At 36.1% G+C, this 16,643-nt stretch overlaps 1 non-coding gene and 1 pseudogene across 1 annotated transcript; both read right to left on the reverse strand.

Annotated features, from left to right (window-relative positions):
* Nucleotides 1-9,300: 9,300 nt before the first annotated feature.
* Nucleotides 9,301-9,818, reverse strand: LOC121492702 (annotated as a pseudogene).
* Nucleotides 9,819-10,242: 424 nt separating this feature from the next.
* LOC121493962 lies at nt 10,243-10,348 on the reverse strand. The gene has a single exon (XR_005988611.1). It is a non-coding gene; the product is annotated as a U6 spliceosomal RNA (small nuclear RNA).
* Between the last annotated feature and the right edge of the window lie 6,295 nt (nt 10,349-16,643).

The raw sequence follows: 16,643 nt of genomic DNA on the forward strand, positions 1-16,643 counted from the left end.
AACATGAGTAAACATATCATGGCATATCCATATGAGAGGAAAAGACAGCCATTTAAATTAGTATTTTCCAAAAATAACATACAAAGATTCCCATCATACAATGTAAAGAGAAAAAGAACAGGTATAAGAAAGTTAATTTTGAAAATAAAAAAAATATTTATATATACATTAAAAATTCAGATGGAAACATGTCAAAGTGAAAGTGCAACATTGATCAAATCTGGAGTATTGAATTGCAGATGATTTAAACTTTTTTTTCTTTATAGCTTCTTGTATAATGCAAAATCTCTTAATGATCTAATATTACTTTTAAAATTAGGAAGAATTTTTAAAGAAATATAACTTCAAAAATCTGTGTTGTTTTATGGGTAGCTCTGCTTAAGAACAGGTAGATGGGGTGCTCCTGGCTGGGTCAGTCTGTAGAGCATTCGATTCTTGATCTCCAGGTTGGGTCGTGGAGTTGGGCTGAGAGCTTACTTAATAAACAAAACAAAACAGAATAAACAAAAAAACCCAGGTAGATGGGCTAAGTGAACATTTAGTGTCCTTCAGTTCTATTAGCCATCTGCCCAGTCCTATTAACCAGTAACCACTGAAAGGAATTCTATCCAATTAGTAAAGGCAGAAAGAAACCATGCTTTTGTGAGTTCTATCTGTATCTCTGTGCGTATCTGCTGCCTTAAACTAATGGACTATTTATTGAGTTCAAGCTGTCCCCAAGGAAGGCTGTTTTACTTTGCTTCTATGCAAGCGTTCACTTTTTACAACTAGCTACTGAATCAAAACCAGCAGCTGGCCAACCATGCTGTCGCACAGAACAACAGCCTGAGTCCAAGATTCTCAAGAGTGAGCCTGCTCGGATATCTTGAATATGCCTGCATAAAAAAGCAGACACCACTGAGGATGGTTCTATCTTCTTCTGTTCATATGATAAATACGTAAAATTTGAAGACAAAACAAGGGCCACATCCTATTGGGTGACCTTGGGAAACTCCATTGCATTTCAGTTTATTTATCTTTAAAATAGGAATCATAATGACTTTCTCGGATTATCTCCTATAAAATATTGTAAGATAAAGGTTTCTAAACTGCAGAGTTACATGATAATATTCACCTTTTTCACATTTTTTTTCTTTTCCTTTTATATAGTGATGCTAAAGAGACAGTAAAATAGCAGCAGTCTTCCTGCTTTGCCCAGGACTCATGCCGCTTTTTAATGTGATCTCAAAATGGAGTGCAACTGGATGGCCTGATGCTATTTATTATCACCACTTAAAGTGAACCCATATGCCAGTGACATATTGAGCTGACAAGCTGTGATGTCATTGGCAGGAGCAGCACTTCCAGAAGGCGGAATTGCTGAGGATTGTTTATGACATTATCGTATGAACATATTGAATGCTGCTTGGTCAATAGTAGCAGTGGTGTCTGGGGAAATAAGGTCAAGTGAACTGAAGTACTGAGTTACTAATGATTTAGGGGTGACAGCCGTTTCGAGGCAACAGCTAGACGCAATGGATTATGTGTTCTCTTTCTAAAATTAAGCTTATGTCCCAAAGAGTTGTCAGCACTTATTTCTTTTGCCTTCAAAGAGCTTATTAATTTTGTGGTAGATGGACATTTTCCTTTTCTTTGTCAAAATAGAAAAATGCCCAGCTGTGAACCCATCCTGCTGTTTTCTTTAGCTGTTTTATTACTGAATTTATAGAACAGTATTCCTGCCTTTTTGAGAAAGGAGAAATATTATTGATGTATTTTACAATGGAGAGTATACTGTTCTGATTCTCTTTCTACCTTACTGATTATACCTTCCCTGACACCCTACCTAGATCATTCTATGACTTTTTTTTTTTTCTGGAGCCTGGTAAGGAAAGAAACTTGAGTCGGCACCACGTATTTTTAAAGCCTTAAAAACCAAAATTCATTGTCCTGTAGGTAATGGAGTTTTGATGAAGGCAGGGAGTTATGGTAATAATAATCATGGAAAGATCATGTTGGCAGGTATGTGGACTGCAGGCAGGGAGACATGTAAGGAAGTTATTAAAATCCAGATGACACATGGGGATTTCTTTAATGAGAGCATTAGTAGTCAGGGATTAGAAGGATTCAAGAAAAATTTAAGAGGTAAAATCAACAAGTATAGACTGGGTGTAAAGATGATTCCAGTTTTCTAGATTAGGTCCCTAGGGATCAAGAAGTAGCTACCAGTGCTTTTTGTCTACTTACACTGTTTCTTGAAGTTTTAATTTCCACATCTTTAAATTGCATTTACTTGTTTTTATGTTTGTTTTTTTCTTTTAGATTGTTTGATACTTGAGGACAGGAAAATGCTTTGTTTGCTTTAGGTCTCTTACTGCTCAGCACACTGCTTGGCACATTTCAAAAAATGTTTTTTAAAGGAGTCACCTTGAATATAATTATAACTGTATTTATTTTCTTTTATTTATTTAAAGATTTCTATTTGTTTATTCATGAAAGACACAGAGAGAGGCAGAGACATAGGCAGAGGGAGAAGCACGCTCCCTGCAGGGAGCCTGATGTGGGAGTCGATCCCAGGACCCTGGGATCATGCCCTGGGCTGAAGGCAGACACTCGACCACTGAACCACCCAGGTGCCCCTATAACTGTATTTCTTTTAAACATATGTTGACTTTCTTTCTCATTAATCTGAATCATTGTGTCATTATTGAAAATGATCTGATTAGGTGAAATAAATATTTCAATTGCACATGGGTCCTTGTCTTAATTGACTTTCCCTCAGTGTACCACAAATACCCAAAATATAATAAAGCAAAAATACTCAAACATAACCAAAGATGAAAACTCAAAGCTGTTTTAACTATTAATTTAAGAGAGTAGAGCCAGTTGCAAGCCCAACATTCTTAATGTCTTGCTTCTGGAGGCTGTAGTTCTAATTAACCTAAGTGTGGTCCTTCATGACTTTGGAGAATGATGAACCTGCCAATGGGTTAGCTGGACTTTAAGATTATCTCTAGAGCAAAACTGTTGATACTACTCTCCTAAGGAAGAGATTTATTTGTGGTTATCGCAGTGGAATCGTTTTCATTTCTTAAAGCAATCTGTCATTTCACGGTCAACCTAGAATGGTGGTATTTTCCATTGTTATTCTTTATCACTAGAAGACTATAAAAATCAGGAATAATAAAATCAAAGCTCCTGGGAGCCTTTTAAAACTGTTGGAAAGCGGTTTTGTTTATCAAGTACACAGTTTGGTATGCCTACTTTTCATATAGTTTTGAGAATATATGCTCAATATAATTAATATAAACTCTACTATTTATAAGATTTAGATTAAAAAAAAAGATTTAGATTTTAATCAAATTAAAGATCATTGTCTAAATTGAGCCATTACCAATTTTTATGATTATGAATTATGACTAGGCTACACAGGAAAACCAATCTCATGACTTTATACTCTTATGTGTTAGAATGTTCAAGCCTGGAATTACTATGAGTATCTGCAAGGTCATTAGAATCCCTTCAAAGGGAAAGCAAGGCATTCTGCTACTTGGAAAAATCTGTCACATCTGTAACTGGCATGGTCTGCTTCACTCATTTTTCTTAATCTGTGCCCTGTCACCTGTTGGCTAGTGAGTGACCTGCTGATTTTGTTTTCTTTATCAAACCTTCGTTTCTGTAGGACTATATTTAGAATCAGTTTCTCTATGACAGAAAGGTAAAAGGAGAGGTGAAAGAAGATGAAACCAGGGATGCTTTGAAGAGCAAATAGCAAAGATGGGACGGGAGTGGATGGACAGAGGAAAAAGACACAGGAAAGTCCCCAGTAGGGACAGTGTAGTAACCTCCACACGATCTATTATTTGTGCATTGACCATACGGACAAAATTGTATGGAAACATTTTAACCTATAAAATACATGAGCAAACTGTCCTTCAAAGGCATTACTTATATATATTATTCTTATCAGACTCCAGAAATTTATTTTGTCTACTATAAAGAAGTTGAATTTCTTTAAACAAAAACCTCAATATAGAGTTTTCACTAACTCAGAATATCTTTTTTTTAAAAGATTTTATTTATTTATTTGAGACAAAGAGAGAGCATACATGTGCATGCATGAGCAGGGAGGGGGTGGCAAGATGCAGAGAGAGGGAGAAGCAGATGCCCTGCTGAGCAGGGAGCATGTGGCAGGGCTCCATTCCTGAACCCTGAGATCATGACTGAGCTGAAGGCAGATACTTAACTGAGTCATCCAGGTGCCCCAGAATGTCTTTTCTTTTAATTAGTCCCATTAATAAGATTTTACTGCATGTATCTAGTACCACTCACCACTTTATATTTAAAAACTCAATGTTAACTGACATCAGTGAGAAGTTCCCGTAGACATTGATTGCTTTTAAGTTTGAAAGGAGTATACTTCTAAATAGTCATTAGTTCCTTCAAAGAAGATGATTCCATTCCAGGGTAACACATTCCTTGGTGCCCAGCTAGAATGATGAGGCATTTCTCCCAATTAGTAAAGCTGGCTTGCATTTAATTTAAATTAATCACTAATTGAACTATCTTGATCCTAGCAGCATGACATGTAGGACTATTTAGCAATGAAGTAGTAAGAAGCTGAGTATTTATTTATTTATTTAAAATATTTTATTTATTTATTCATGAAAGAGAGACAAAGGCAGAAGGCAAAGGATCCCTGCAGGGAGCCTGATGTGGGACTCCAGGATCATGCCCTGAGCCCAAGGCAGATGCTGAACCACTGAGCCACCCAGGCATCCCAGAAGATGAATATTTAATAGAAAGAAAGATCTGTTTTTTAATTGAAAAATTCATTATCACTGACAATTCTTGGGGAAATTTTTGCTATCATGGCAATTATTCTTAGGAGAATCTTGCCTTGCTTTTTTGCTGTAGAATCAAGGTGTTTTGATGATATGACTCTAAATAAGAATCACCTTGGGAAATAATTTCCCTTGAAGAAATTATTTAAATCACTTGTGGAGAATACTTAATAGTTGTTAGTTTAGACTTCAAATAAATTTGCATGGTAAGTGATAAAGTGTTTTTAATGATGATGAAAGATTATTTATTATTAACAAGCACAACTGGCCACTCATCTGTCAAGTCTCCATTTAGATGTTTTTTCTTCAAGGAAATCTTTTCTACCTATAATTAAGTGAACTTAATCATTACATTCTACACAAGTCCTCAATAAATATTTGCTAAAAAAAATACATGAAAACCTATATGTAATATACAAAAATTTTACTTTTTCTATTAACTTGGATTTGAATTTGCATGATTTATAATTTGCATCTAAATATGCAGCAAATATCTACAATAATTCAGCTTTATTTGCTACTAGGATGCATTACTTCTTATTTCATTAAGATTACATTTATTTTTAGATTTTTAAGAAGTTATACATATTATTAATTTAGTTAATAATTAATTTAATATCACTATTAATGATGAAATGCCCATCATTATTAAAACTTAATGAAAGATGTTTAGCTTTTTTTTTTTAAAGATTTTATTTATTTACTCATGAGAGACACACAGAGAATGAGAGAGAGAGAGAGGCAGAGGGAGAAGCAGGCTCCCTGCAGGGAGCCCGACATGGGACCTGATCCCAGGTCTTCAGGATCAAGCCCTGGGCTGAAGGCAGCGCTAAACTGCTGAGCCACTCGGGCTGCCCAGATGTTTAGCTTTAATGCACAATTTCCTCTTCCACTTTATCCATTGGGTTGATTATAAGACCAATTCACCTTCAGTATTTGAAACATACATGAGACTATTCCTCTGTTGTGGATAATTGTTTCAGTTGTGAATATTATATAAGCAATGAGAGAAAATATGGTTTAAATGTTCTGACTTAAAATACTTTGCATCTTATGAATATTATGTGCAGAATGCCTCAGTATTTTATTCCCTGTTCTCTCTTTACATTTTATATATTTAGTGCTCATTGTTGTTTCTTGAAATAAAATATCATATAAGTTCTGCCATAAATGTTGAGCCAGCTTTATAAAAGTGGTCTTGCTTAAAACTACAGAATTTGTCTGGGAGTCACACGGGAAGGTAGGAATGTGTCCGGGCAACTCTCAGATGCATGCCCTCCGCCCTTTCTTGAGAGCACGATGCATGTCTCTGTAGTTTCTCAATTCCTCTTGCAGTTAGATAGCACAAGTTACTTGCATCTGGTTTTCAACTCAATTCCCAAACAGGGTCCATGGCTATAAGGAGTGGAAAAGCAGGATTACTATTTATTCCTCTCACTGTGTAATCTATAAAACTCTCTAAGCCAAGCAAAGTCTTGTAGGCATTGAAGGTCAAAACAGCAACATAGATACGTTCATTGATAGTGCTAGTGTTGCTTGGGTAACAGGAAATCTAGACAACAGGCAGCCAGAAATCTTAATCTCATTAAAGAAACTAGCTAATAGCAAATTGGAAATATTTGATTTTGTATATCTGGTATTTTGAGTCCATTCATTTAAGGTTTTTTTTTCTTCTTAAGACTATATCTCCAAAGGATATTGAAATTTTATGCTAAGTTTAACTGATATGAGAGTTATGGCTGATATGCTTAGACTCCGGTTGGTAGAGACTCTGCTTCTCACATTGGGCTTCTGAGATCTCCCTCGGGGTTGTCATCCACCTGCCAAATGAGGAGGTGAGAATGTGGAGGATGGTGCAGGGGGTCTAAATGAGGATTGTGCAACCCTGGGAGGGGGTATATATATATGTATATATATAATCTTCCGCTTAGGTTCCATAATCTATCTTGTGGTCTAACCAAGTGAAAAAGGTGTGAGAAAATGAGGTCTTCAGGGGGGTGACCATTTTCCAAAAACAACACTTTTTCATGAAAAGGCAGCATTAGTTTTTGGTGATTCACTTCTCTACTAAGAGAGTGAATGTGAATGTGATTGCCATTTTCAAACAACAATGAAAACTGTTTTTAGAGTATGGTATTGAAAACAAGGCTATTTTTAAAAATGGAAACTAGGGGGCATCTGGGTAGCTCAGTCAGTTAAGCCTCTGACTCTTTTTTTTTTTTTAAGATTTTATTTATGTATTCATAGAGACACACACACACACACACACAGAGAGAGAGGCAGAGACACGGGCAGAGGGAGAAAAAGGTTCTATGCAGAGAGCCTGACTTAGGAATCGATCCAGGGTCTCCAGGATCACACCCTGGGTTGCAGGCGGCGCTAAACCGCTGCGCCACCAGGGCTGCCCGCCTCTGACTCTTGATTTCAGCTCAGGTCAGGATCTCAGGTCATGATCTCAGGGTTCAGCCTGAATTGGTCTCTGTGCTCTGCGGGGAGTCTGCTTGAGGATTCTCTCTCCCTCTCCCTCTGCTCCCTCTCCAACTCACTCTCTCTCTCTCTCATATAAATAAATCTAAAAAAAAAAAAAACCCAGAAACTAAATACTATTAATTTGTAATTGAGTAAGTTTAGGACTAGCAGGGTTTTAGAACTAGAGGGGTTGCTATGTCATGAAATAGAATCCCATTTAGATGATTAAGGAGATATTCTTAGATTTCAGAAATTCAGAACAGTTGTTCCCCTTTTTTACTTCTGGTGATTATTTTTAAGTGAAGAGATAAAAATCCCTCTTTCTGCAGTAGCTTAAATAAAATTGCTAAGCAGAATGATAGTTTTATTTAGAAGATATATACAACACATCCTTTTGTGTTATAATGATTATATAAATATTCTATGATGCTAAAATAAATTACTGTGATTAAGAATAACTATGTCCTCATATACTTTGCAAAGTATTTCTAGGTCTTTATGCCACTTGGGCCCCTCGATGACCCTTTGAGAAAGTTAGAATAGGTATTTTTACCTCTCCTTTTGGACAAGGAATATAATACAGAGTTGGAGTTTTTGTTTGTTTGTTTTAAGATACTCATAGAATTTAAATGGCTATCTCAAAAGCCTTTGGATTATAAAGGTTAGATGAGTGAGAACTGTAGCCATTATGATGCTGTTTTCGTGACCCATAGTGATACCTATCCAGACACCGGGAAGGACCATTATTGTAGATTTTTCAGTTTGTACAATCTATACACATGACCACAGATGCAGATAATGTGAGCATCACCAAGGTGACTGAAATGACAGATCAGCATTGCTGGTTTTTTCATTTTGCTGGTGCAGGCATATTTTGTGTATTGGCTTTTAAATATTTATAGGATAGAATTCCAAGAGTGGACAGATATTATGCGTTTTTTCTTTTAATCCACAAGGCGAAAGTCATCAAAACTGTAGCTTCAATGTATGTATTTCTAAACAAACCCAGATCTATTTCTACTATTTTCAAGAACTGCTTTTATTTCGTACAATTGACTTTTCATCCTTTATTCGTTGCCTCTTTATTGAGTTTTTATTGCCTAGATTGTTCAGTACAGAGATAAAAGACAAGGCCCCTTTACTCAAGATCACAGTCTCATGAGATACAGACCGAGAGGAAGCTGAGAATTCTTATAGTCTAATAAAGGTGAAGAAAGAAGGGAGCCTTATAAGCCCTGGGAAGAGAGGTTAACAGCCTTGGGGAGGATGGAGAATGGGTGGTGTAGAAGTGTTCTGGAGGAGGTCATATTTGAATTGATTCTGGAAGGATGAGTAAGAGTTCAAGTGGATATGTGTTGCTTTTTAAAATGTAAAATAAGTCTAAAATATTATATCCACATTTGGGCTTCAGAAAAAAATATTTAAAGGACAGCTCAGTAGAAAGTCATTAACACTGGGAAACAAAAGTAATAAAAAATACTAGGTGCTAAAGTCAGCATGAAATAAATATGGTTAGATTCATAATGAACTTGAACTTATTATGTACTTCCTCACGTATAGTGACCTACATATATTTCTTTATTTGTAAAGTTTATCCTTTTCTTTAACTCTGTCCCTGTTCTGACTCTAGTTATCCTAAATGAAATATGTCCATACACCCACTGTGAGGCACTTATTATATGTATTTTTTTCCATAAGTATATAAATATTATGTATGTTAGTTGATTATTTATGCCTAGTTTCATTGTATCAGCCCTCATCTTTCATAGATTTCTGTAGCACTTACATTTCTGTGGGTTTTTTTTTTTTTTTCATTATTCCCAGGGCAATATAGATTGCCTACCTAGATGTCATCCATGTTTGCAAATTTTGACTTTGTATGTGAAAACAAAAACCTTTATCTAATTTTCTTTTAAGAGAGATAAATTCTTATCTTCTGAAACAGTTTATTAGGAGTGCTGCATGACTGTAGGAGAGAAAGAGAAAGATAGAAAGTCTGGTCTGGTCATTAAGATAAAGCACAGTCAAATTTGAGTTGTCCACAGTGAGCAATGATGAACTTCTTGCTGTTCTTGACTTTCTTGAACCCAAAATGCTCCATGTTTTCTACAATCTTCACATCCTCTTTCACTTTGCCCAAGACCTTATGCTTGCCATCAACCACACAGTCTTAGCAGTGCAGGTGAAAAACTGGGAATCATTTGTATTGGGTTTAGTATTTGCTGTGGGCAAGATGCCAGGACCTACATGTTTTGGGATAAAGTTCTCATCAGCAAATTTCTCCCCATGGATAGACTTGCTACTAGTGCCATTATGGTGTGTGAAATCACCACCTTGACACATAAATTCCCAAATAATTCCGTGAAATGTGGAACCTTTATAACCAAATCCCAGTGTTCGGAATGCAAAAGGTTTCTGCAGTCTTTGGAACTTTGCAAATAGTGTGAAGGCGATGCAACCTAAGGGCTTGTCCTTGACTGCAATGTTCAAGAACAGGGTGGATTGACCTTGGCTGGGTGGCAGCATTGTTGGTGGCATCTGCAAAACCTCATTGGTCCTCTTTTTGAAGATTGAAGTGCTTCTAGAATTACCCGAATAGCATCATATGCTGTCTATAAGAAATCAGAAACCATGAATGTTTTTTTACTGGGTATGTATAAATTCCTGTGTCAGCTATCTCTTAATGCTCTTCATTATAATAAGTACTGTGGCGAACTAGTAATGTTTTGGGAACTGCAGGCTGTGTAGAGCTCAGAGACTCTGGAGTTCTCCAGAGGAGGAGGCATCTCCCTGAGAGGCACAATTGAGTCACTGGGAGTTTTCATAGGCGCCTTTCTGGCTATGTGAGAGGGCCTTCATTAGTATTAGCATTAGCATCATGCTTCATTTTCTTTTTAAATTTTTTTTATTTTTAATTTGTTTTTATTGAAGTTCGATATGCCAACATATAAAAAATACAGAACGCTTCATGAATTTGCATGTCATCCTTGTGCAGGGGCCATGCTAATCTTCTCTGTTCGTTCCAATTTTAGTATATGTGCTGCCAAAGCAAGCACCATCCTTTATTTTCAAACATAATTTTAAAGTGGAAGTGTTTACCTGTGTAAGGAAGGATTTAAAGCACACCATCATGAACAATTGGCCTCACAGTTCTAAAAGCATGATCATAGTCTTGTTTTAATGGATTTCATGTAACAAAGCTCAAAAACCTCGGAATATTAATCTTTTACAAAATGGTATTTAGAAAAGAAGAACATTGTATGTCTCCAAAAGACACTGAAACAGAAGTCAAATGACCTGATCTGGAAAGGAAACTAACATTTATCTGCATATGGGCCTTTACCTCTGCTGGTGGAACACAGTATAGTTCATTGACCTGCTACAATTGTTACACAGACATAATTAGCACCATACTATACAAATGTGTAAACTGAGGCCCAGAGAAGTTGGGTGACTGTATCCCGAATTGGAATACAGGCTTTTCTGGCTCTCCTATGTATGGTGTCACCTATCAGTTCTGCTTAAATGCATCATTTGATCTTTCTCAGCTATAGTTCTCATAGTTAATTATCACAGCGTAATGAACTACCCCAACACTTAATGCTTAAAACAACAATAATTTAAATTCTCTCATGCTCCACTAGACTCCATTAGCTTTCTTATAGTGTAGTCTCAGGACAGCATTCCAAGAAGGTGAAAATGGAAGTTGTAGGATGTCTTAAGGACTAGGCTCTAGAAGCCACATGGTGCCACTTCACCACGTTCTTTTAGTCCAAGCAAGTCATAAGGCCATCCCAGGTTCAACAGGTGGAAAATAGATTTTATCTCTTGTGGGAGGAATTGCAAATATTCTATGACCAACTTAATCAGCCACTATTCTTTTCCGATTTTGCTGTTTAAGATGTATTATGTTGCAGTATTACCAAAGCATTTAAAAATGTTAGAATGCAGATTTAGATTCTTAAATGTGTCTTCTAATTTTGTCCTACTTTATCACTGTGAAGGAGCTATTTGAAAGAAGAAAATGAGTGTGAAGGTACCTTGAAAGCCTATAAATAGAACCCTCTGTAAGCTAAGGTGTTATTAAGATTTATAGAAGATGCTGGGATTTATAGTTGAAAGGCATTTTTAATAGATTAAAAATAAATGAAAGAGAGATTTGAAACAAAATCTAGTTCATAGGGCATAGAAATTTTCCTCAAGACTCGGAAGCATTGTTGGTTTTTTGAAATGTAATAAAATGTGATTTTTAAAAATTAAATGTTTTGTTGCTTGTGTGTGTAGAATCAAGCAACGAGTAAAAGTTGTGTGAAGTCAAAGTCTTGCCATCTTTTGGGTAGTTAATAGTATTAGACCCAGATACTCCCACACCAAGAAGTCTGTGGAATCATATTATGGACATGGGATCATCCTGCCTAATGCAGAAATGCCAGATAACTCAATCCCAATTCCTCTTTCTAAAATCTAATTCCTTTTGGCATCTCAAAATATTGTTGCAGTGTGCAAAAATGAGTTCTAAAATGAGAAACCGCAATGGTGCTACAAAAAAGATATGGGATTTCTTTTCTAAGGGAGGGCTGAGTGAGATGTTGGGACTTTATTTAGGAAGAAGTTCTTAAAAATTAACAACCTTCAGAGATGCAGATTTCCAATTAGGGAATGAAGAAGTCATGAGAATAAAAGGTACAGCATAGGGAATATAGTGAATGGTATTGCAATAGCATTGCATGGTGACAAATGGTGGTGAGCATAGCACAATTGTGAGCATAGCATAATGTATACAGTTATTGAATCACTATATTTTATGTCTGGAATTAATGTTAAATTGTGTTTCAACTGTGGTCAAATTGAAAAAATGTATTGATGTGTCAAAAAGGATTTATAAGCTGGTCACCATGACCCTACTTCCCATACTCACATAAGCTGCTTGCCTGTGTGAGGCATTGAGTTTGAAATGGTGACAGAATTATGGCTGAACAGAGCCAAACTCCCTGATGTTTAATAACTAAAGAATCTGGGGGCTGCTACTGGGCATATCAATGGTACATTAGTGACAAAGAGTGGAGACTCTCTGGTGTCAGGGTGCAAAGTGAAGAGATGAACGTAAGAGTTCATGTATCTGCCTCCTGATCAAGCTCTGAATAAGTGATACAGATTCGGTCTGTCTACGAACCATACCATAAAAGCCGATTTGGGCAGTAATACTTTAGCACAGATTGCACCTGCTGCTCTTAAAATGCTGCTTATCAGGCATCTTTAGGAGCATTATATTGATATCCAGTCCAAGACAGCCTGAAATTTTGACTTCTCTCAATATTTCTGTAACTGGTTGATGGGCATTAAGGAGGGCACATGATGTAATGAGCAGTGGATGTTATATAAGACTGATGAATTACTGACCTCTACCTCTGAAACCAGTAATATGTTATATGTTAATTGAGTTTAAATAAAAAATATTCCTGTAAAACTACTTCAAAGAATGGAGAAGAAGAATTATAACTCCAAACTGCGTTGAATTCCAAATTCAGAAATTAAGGCAAACTGAAGAGTAGTCCAATTCTTTGATCGAATTTTGGGTTGGTATGGTCTTTATAAGATGTAACACTTTATCTATATATATATTTTAAAGGTTGTGAATTTTATTGTGTTTATCATTGTTAACTTTTTCTCAGAGTGAAGTTATGATTTTCACACCAGCTGGCAACTTTAAGATTGATTAGGAAGAAAAATTATCAAATGATGGTAGTTCAACTTTCTGAAACAAAGAGATGAAATAGATGAACATGGATAATTTTGAAAATTGTCCAAATTAGCTTTAAATAATAGTAGCTAACATTATTGAGTGCTTATTATGTGCCAATATTTTAAGAATTCCACATTAATTAACTAATTTATCCCTATTAGACAGCCCAGCTTTATAGATGAGGAAATTGCAGCATAGGGAGGAAATAAAACTTTGTCTAGATTCACAGAGAATCTAGACAAACTGTTTCTGGCAGTTTTATTTCCATGTCTGCTCTTATTTTTTTAAAGATATGTGTATATATATTTTTAAAGATTTTATTTATTTATTCATGAGAGACACAGAGAAGCAGAGACACAGGCAGAGAGAGAAGCAGGCTCTCTTGTGGGGAGACCGATGTGGGACTCGATCCCAGGACTGCAGGATCATGATCTAAGCCCAAAGTGGACGCTCAATTGCTGAGCCACCCAGGTGTTTCACCATGTCTGGTCTTAATCATTCTCTTCTACCATCTCTTGGCTTATCTCTGTCAGACATGCATCCAATCTCCAATGGATTTCCCAAAGGCCTGGGTAATGGATTTTGTAGAATTGTCAAAACCCAATTATTATGCATATGTTATCTTAATCTATACGAATTTGTGATAAGGTGTTCAGATGGCTGCTGTTTTGTGGCACTAGGTTGGGTACTTTTAGAAGCTTTAGAAAATCTTTCAGGTTATTAAATTACCATTTCAGCCACAAATATATGCTTTAATTCTCTATAAGCTTTCAGGTTATTAAATTACCGTTTCAGCCACAAATATATGCTTTAATTCTCTATATTTAGTCCCAAACTCATTATTTGTACAAGAAATAATTTGCTATTTTGAAATTCTGCTCATTATGTAATAGTATTGACACATTCATTGAAGCTTCAGATAAAAGTCTTCTGTCCTCTCTTCTATCACCTTATTGTCCAGGCACTATGTGAGCACACTGGCTGAATTATCACAGGCATGCAACAAATCTTCACTGAATGAAAGACAGTGACTTCACCCTAATTGTTCTTCATTTGAAAATTCACTGAAATTTGTTGCTTCCTTTTTTTAGTAATAGAGCTTGTAGCAAAAATGTCAACTCTATGATAACAAGAACTTAGGTGTTTGGAATTCACTGTGATTCTTCTTTGATGAAAATCTGTCTCAAATTCATAATTAATTCAGCCAGTGTTTATGTTGGACCCGAGTGTATAATGAAACTTTCATAAATGAATAGAACTTCTTGAGCTTCCTTTGTTGGTTGTTTTTGTTTCTCTTTTCAATTAATGATGATAAATTTTCCTGGTGAACATATGGCCAACATACTAAATAAACGTGTGTGTGTGTGTGTGTGTGTGTGTGTGTGTATGTGTCTTAAAGATTTAATTTATTTATTTGAGACAGAGAGTGCACATGAGAGGGGGCAGGGTGCAGAGAGGAGGGGGAGGGGGGAGCAGACTCCTCACTGAGTGGGAAGCTGGATGCTGGGCTCAAACCCAGGACTCAGAAATCATGACTTAAGCCAAAGGTAGACACCTGACTGACTGAGCCACCCAGGTGCCCCACATTAAATAAATATTTAAATTAAATTGGAATTGAAGTAATTGCAAATCAAAGTCATTTTCTCTGCTTATTCTAATATATCTGCAAGTCATATCCTATTGAATTCCTCTGTGATTTAAAAAGAATAGTTTCTTAAAAAGTAGAGGAATGCTATTTTGCTTAATCATTAGATTAGTAAAAAAGTAGACTTATCAACCTATCTTTGAGGCAACGACTTAAAGTCATTAGAAAAGATACGGTCTTGAAGGAATCTCATTTATGTAAAGTTTACAAGTTTGGACATTTAACTGGAAACCTTTGATTATGTATTCAAAACAATTACTTCAGCACCAAGAGGACCAGAAAGAATTTATTGCCATGGAGAGCACTGTATTGCTCTCGTATATAATATAAAGTTAAAACTGCAGTGGATCTCAGTTATCTTCTATTTCTCAGCAACTTTTAAAGATATGATTGATATAGATATTTAGTGTAGGGTACAGTTGGATGTTTTGACATATATGTAAGCCAAAAAGCCATCACCACATTGAGAGAATCAACATATTTAGTGATCTTTGGATGGATGGTGGTATTTGAGATATCAGAACCAGATTCCATTTTTTCTCCAGCAAAAATTTTACTACTGAGTTGAATTTTAACATTAAAGTGAGATTTGTCTGCATTTATTTGTGTTTAGTCACAAAGCACTGATTTCTAACTAGAGTAGATATATTCATTTTTAAATTCGGGGTGTGGCTGGAGTATAAACTGTAGCATGACTGGCCTCCAGTGGTGTCTTTGAAGAATAGCACTGCTACGAGATTCAAAGAGGCAAGATTTTAGCAAAGAGCCATCACACGTTAGCTAAGATCCTATGCACTAATCGGCAGGGCTGGTGAAATGGAATATCTATGATGGGAGGTGGGAACTATTTTCCTCTAATCTCAGGATTCCCTCGTATGGAAAAAGTGTTCTGATGCTAGCTGATGCTTTAATGCAATTGTTGCTCACAACTTTTTGATAGAGGAAGAATTACACTGCTTTTCATTTTCTAAGAGAAGACACTTAATTCTCTCTGGCTATCTTTTCTCTACCCTGCTGATACTTCCTCAATATATATATTTATTAGAGGTGCCTGGGTGGCTCGGTCATGCCTTCAGCTCAGGTCATGATCCCGCAGTCTCCCTGCTCAGTGGGGAGTCTGCTTCTTCCTCTCCCTCTGCTTCCACCCCAGCTTGTGCTCTCTCTCTCTCTCACTCATTCTCTCTCTCAAATAAATAAATCTATCTATCTATCTATCATCTATCTATATCTATCCATCTTTATTATATTACCTGTTTTTTGTTTTTTTCTTACAGCTTTTAATTTTGGTTAAATACTCCAAGAACTCTGAAATTGTACCTGTATATGTAAACATCATTGATCTACATAACAATGGCATTGTTAATTTGAAGTGATTTTAATGATGAACGTAGGTAACCAGGAGATTTGCTTGTGATTAGTATCAGGCAGGAAGACAAGCAGTATTCAGTATTCAGATTTTAAATGATTATTTTTTAGCATGTCCTTTCTTGATAGTATTTCTATTATTCTATTGTCCACAGCAGTAGAAAAGAGGAATCATAAATAAAATGAGGGAAACCAGGGAAAGGGTCTAGGTTAAAATAAGCGAAGCAGATATTGTGTTTTTCTGGTTGTAAGTGTAATAATAATTAGTCTATAGAAAATTAAATCCTCCAGCATAGGAAAAAGAGAACTTCAAATACTTGGATTGGTCAGGGCCAGTTATGAGTTAGGCATGAGTATCTGTAGCCCACTTAGGTTTTTTCTCAGACTTTTCTACTCACCTCCTCCAGGCCACCATCACTACATACCTTTCTCCTTCTGATTTCTGGCTGAGGGCAGGAACTCTGGAATATTTATTTTTGCCTAGTATCTCATCTAAATAGATTTCTACTGTACCTCTCATTGTCTGTGTATGCTTATATTTATGTTCTTCTATGGTTTTTGTACATGTGGGTTTGTATTAGGTAAGTGTAATTCAGGC

The sequence above is a fragment of the Vulpes lagopus genome, chromosome 6, assembly GCF_018345385.1.
Source record: "Vulpes lagopus strain Blue_001 chromosome 6, ASM1834538v1, whole genome shotgun sequence".
NCBI classification, from domain to species: Eukaryota; Metazoa; Chordata; class Mammalia; order Carnivora; family Canidae; genus Vulpes; species Vulpes lagopus.